General features: G+C 56.0%; 2 non-coding genes and 1 pseudogene across 2 annotated transcripts; all 3 read right to left on the reverse strand.

The window, feature by feature from the left end:
* Positions 1 to 213, reverse strand: part of LOC144431743 (large subunit ribosomal RNA) — a 3,699-nt pseudogene extending 3,486 nt beyond the window's left edge.
* A 288-nt stretch (positions 214 to 501) lies between these two features.
* LOC144431669 (5.8S ribosomal RNA) lies at positions 502 to 655 on the reverse strand. The gene has a single exon (XR_013480226.1). It is a non-coding gene; the product is annotated as a 5.8S ribosomal RNA (ribosomal RNA).
* A 298-nt stretch (positions 656 to 953) lies between these two features.
* LOC144431648 (small subunit ribosomal RNA) lies at positions 954 to 2,762 on the reverse strand. The gene has a single exon (XR_013480210.1). It is a non-coding gene; the product is annotated as a small subunit ribosomal RNA (ribosomal RNA).
* Positions 2,763 to 5,000: the final 2,238 nt, after the last annotated feature.

Genomic DNA, 5,000 nt, shown 5'->3' on the forward strand with positions numbered 1-5,000 from the left:
GACGAGGCCTCGATCAGAAGGACACCGGCGCTCGCCGTCAGCCGCACTGGGACTTCCGTACGTCACAACTCGGCGCGCTCGAAAAGCGCGCAGATTCGACGCTGGACTCTTCCCGGTTCACTCGCCGTTACTCAGGGAATCCCTGTTGGTTTCTTTTCCTCCGCTTAATAATATGCTTAAATTCAGCGGGTGCTCTCGCCTGAACTCAGGTCGTATGTGTCAAGCGGGCCGCTTCTTACACGGCCCGCTGGCATCGCAAGTCGTCGCCGCCGGCGCCGACCGAGCGCGTACCGTCGCCGCCTTGGCCCACGGTCGGTCTTGATCTCGTGACCGGACCGACCGACCTGGACCCGCCCCTCGAACGTAGTTGAACACGTCGAGGGGCCGGCGGTGTACGGGACACGCGGTCGCGCCGAGAAAGCTCGGCGACCGCTTCAACTTGGGGCGACGCCCGGCCGTCTTCGCAGAGGCCAGGCGACGGCCCTCGGGTGAGGACGAACGCGACCCTGAGGCAGACGCGGTCCCGGGATTGACCCGAGACCGCAATTCGCGTTCAGAAGGTCGACGTTCAATGTGTTCTGCAATTCACATTACTTCTCGCACTTGGCTGCGTCCTTCATCGACTCGCGAGCCGAGTGATCCACCGTTAAGAGTCGTCCTCGACGTTTCGCCCGGCGCCGAAGCGCGCGGACGTCACACTGTGGGATCGACCACAAAACCACCACCGACAACAACTGCACAAAAACACCAACAAACGGCGCCGAGCGACCGCCGGGCTGGGCCGGCGGCACATCGAGCGCGGTGCCCAGAAGCCACCATCGCACTCGGCTGCCTTGCTATGCCAACGTGTTACGCGTGTCGCACGGGGCGGAACCCCGATTGACGGCCGCCCTCTCGGCGGCACCCAAAGACAATTCAGTGCGCGGTCGGCCGGGGCCTACCACCACCTTCGGTAATGATCCTTCCGCAGGTTCACCTACGGAAACCTTGTTACGACTTTTACTTCCTCTAAATGATCAAGTTTGATCGTCTTCTCGACACGCCGACGCGGCCGTTGCCAGCCGCGACGGGGCCGATCCAAGGATCTCACTAAACCATTCAATCGGTAGTAGCGACGGGCGGTGTGTACAAAGGGCAGGGACGTAATCAACGCAAGTTGATGACTTGCGCTTACTGGGAATTCCTCGTTCAAGGGAAACAATTGCAAGTCCCTATCCCAATCACGAATGAGGTTCAACGGGTTACCCGGACCTTTCGGCCTAGGTTAGACACTCGCTGCTTCACTCAGTGTAGCGCGCGTGCGGCCCCGGACATCTAAGGGCATCACAGACCTGTTATTGCTCAATCTCGTGTGGCTAAACGCCACTAGTCCCTCTAAGAAGTTAGACGCCGACCGAGAAGGTCGCGTAACTATTTAGCATGCCAGAGTCTCGTTCGTTATCGGAATTAACCAGACAAATCGCTCCACCAACTAAGAACGGCCATGCACCACCACCCACAGAATCAAGAAAGAGCTCTCAATCTGTCAATCCTACCTGTGTCCGGGCCGGGTGAGTTTCCCCGTGTTGAGTCAAATTAAGCCGCAGGCTCCACTCCTGGTGGTGCCCTTCCGTCAATTCCTTTAAGTTTCAGCTTTGCAACCATACTTCCACGGAACCCAAAGACTTTGGTTTCCCGGAAGCTGCCGGAAAGGTCGTCATGGTAACGCCTCCCGATCGCTAGTTGGCATCGTTTATAGTCAGAACTAGGACGGTATCTGATCGTCTTCGAACCTCTGACTTTCGCTCTTGATTAAAGAAAACATTCTTGGCGAATGCTTTCGCAGTAGTTCGTCTTCCGCCGATCCAAGAATTTCACCTCTAACGGCAGAGTACGGACGCCCCCGTCTGTCCCTCTTAATCATTACCTCGTGCTCCGAAAACCAACAAAATAGAACCGAGGTCCTATTCCATTATTCCATGCAACACTATGCAGGCGAACAGCCTGCTTTGAACACTCTAATTTTTTCAAAGTAAACTTATCGGCCACCGCCGACACTCAGTCAAGAGCACCGACGGAGAACCGAAGGTGAGGCGAACGCAACCAGTGACACGCCTTGCGACGGACCGGCGGCGCTCGCCCAAAATCCAACTACGAGCTTTTCAACCGCAACAACTTTAGCATACACTGTTGGAGCTGGAATTACCGCGGCTGCTGGCACCAGACTTGCCCTCCAATGGATACTCGTTAAGAGTTTTAGGATGTACTCATTCCAATTACAGGGCCTCGTTAGAGTCCTGTATTGTTATTTTTCGTCACTACCTCCCCGTGTCGGGAATGGGTAATTTGCGCGCCTGCTGCCTTCCTTGGATGTGGTAGCCGTTTCTCAGGCTCCCTCTCCGGAATCGAACCCTGATTCCCCGTTACCCGTTATCACAAAGGTAGGCACGTAGCGTACCTTCGACAGTTGATAGGGCAGACACTTGAATGATACGTCGTCGGTGCAGAGACCGTACGATCCGCGTGGTTATCCAGAGTCATCAAACGTCACAGGACGAACCCGGTCGGTTTTGATCTGATAAAAGCGCGCCTCCCGAAGTCGGCGCTTAATGCATGTATTAGCTCTAGAATTACCACAGTTATCCACTTCGCTTACGAGACCAAATAAACCAAGACTGATTTAATGAGCCATTCGCAGTTTCGCTTTACGAGAACTCGTACTTGCACCTGCATGGCTTAATCTTTGAGACAAGCATATCACTACTGGCAGGATCAACCAGATAGCTGCGACAGCTGCGCTCGGCCCTTGCTGGGCCGCCCGGCGCGTGCTCGTCGCATTCGTTTAAGACCGAGGCGATCGCCTGCGGCCGTACTCAGCTTCGACAGTCGCTGGCCGCGACGTCCACGCTCTCGCCGGCAGTGCCAGGCGGAGCGATTTGCGTTTTTTCTTTGCTCGCCCTCTCTCGGGCTCGATCCATTCAGTTTCGCACAAACAAGAGCTCTGCCGGCCGCCTGCAGCGGTGCCTAAAACCCGGGCATAACAATGCGACCGTTCTGCTAGGCCGACAAGCGCTCAAGCCAGACGCTCGATCGAACGCCCCCTACATATTAGTCGAGACAACGGCTCGCTCATTAGCATCGCGTTTGTACTTTAACTTTTTTTGGCTCGGCTTCTTTCGACGCCGATGCCGGCGACGCAGCACTCTCTCGCCCGCCAGCCACCGAGAAAAGGGTGCGCTCCGACCGGCCCCGCACCGCTCTTTCTTGGCTCATTCGAGTTTACTGTCTTTCGCTCTAACATGCCTTACCTAGGGTTAGGTTAGTATGCTTGCACGTTTGTACTTTAACTTTTTTCGGCTCGGCTTCTTTCGACGCCGATGCCGGCGACGCAGCACTCTCTCGCCCGCCAGCCACCGAGAAAAGGGTGCGCTCCGACCGGCCCCGCACCGCTCTTTCTTGGCTCATTCGAAATTACTGTCTTTGGCTCTGACATGCCTTACCTAGGGTTAGGTTAGTATGCTTGCACGTTTGTACTTTAACTTTTTTCGGCTCGGCTTCTTTGGACGCCGATGCCGGCGACGCAGCACTCTCTCGCCCGCCAGCCACCGAGAAAAGGGTGCGCTCCGACCGGCCCCGCACCGCTCTTTCTTGGCTCATTCGAAATTACTGTCTTTCGCTCTGACATGCCTTACCTAGGGTTAGGCTAGTATGCTTGCACGTTTGTACTTTAACTTTTTTCGGCTCGGCTTCTTTCGACGCCGATGCCGGCGACGCAGCACTCTCTCGCCCGCCAGCCACCGAGAAAAGGGTGCGCTCCGACCGGCCCCGCACCGCTCTTTCTTGGCTCATTCGAAATTACTGTCTTTCGCTCTGACATGCCTTACCTAGGGTTAGGTTAGTATGCTTGCACGTTTGTACTTTAACTTTTTTCGGCTCGGCTTCTTTCGACGCCGATGCTGGCGACGCAGCACTCTCTCGCCCGCCAGCCACCGAGAAAAGGGTGCGCTCCGACCGGCCCCCCACCGCTCTTTCTTGGCTCATTCGAGTTTACGGTCTTTCGCTCTAACATGCCTTACCTAGGGTTAGGTTAGTATGCTTGCACGTTTGTACTTTAACTTTTTTCGGCTCGGCTTCTTTCGACGCCGATGCCGGCGACGCAGCACTCTCTCGCCCGCCAGCCACCGAGAAAAGGGTGCGCTCCGACCGGCCCCGCACCGCTCTTTCTTGGCTCATTCGAAATTACTGTCTTTCGCTCTGACATGCCTTACCTAGGGTTAGGCTAGTATGCTTGCACGTTTGTACTTTAACTTTTTTCGGCTCGGCTTCTTTCGACGCCGATGCCGGCGACGCAGCACTCTCTCGCCCGCCAGCCACCGAGAAAAGGGTGCGCTCCGACCGGCCCCGCACCGCTCTTTCTTGGCTCATTCGAAATTACTGTCTTTCGCTCTGACATGCCTTACCTAGGGTTAGGTTAGTATGCTTGCACGTTTGTACTTTAACTTTTTCCGGCTCGGCTTCTTTCGACGCCGATGCTGGCGACGCAGCACTCTCTCGCCCGCCAGCCACCGAGAAAAGGGTGCGCTCCGACCGGCCCCGCACCGCTCTTTCTTGGCTCATTCGAGTTTACTGTCTTTCGCTCTAACATGCCTTACCTAGGGTTAGGTTAGTATGCTTGCACGTTTGTACTTTAACTTTTTTCGGCTCGGCTTCTTTCGACGCCGATGCCGGCGACGCAGCACTCTCTCGCCCGCCAGCCACCGAGAAAAGGGTGCGCTCCGACCGGCCCCGCACCGCTCTTTCTTGGCTCATTCGAAATTACTGTCTTTCGCTCTGACATGCCTTACCTAGGGTTAGGTTTGTATGCTTGCACGTTTGTACTTTAACTTTTTTCGGCTCGGCTTCTTTCGACGCCGATGCCGGCGACGCAGCACTCTCTCGCCCGCCAGCCACCGAGAAAAGGGTGCGCTCCGACCGGCCCCGCACCGCTCTTTCTTGGCTCATTCGAAATTACTGTCTTTCGC

Source organism: Styela clava, chromosome 13 (genome assembly GCF_964204865.1).
Source record: "Styela clava chromosome 13, kaStyClav1.hap1.2, whole genome shotgun sequence".
NCBI lineage: Eukaryota > Metazoa > Chordata > Ascidiacea > Stolidobranchia > Styelidae > Styela > Styela clava.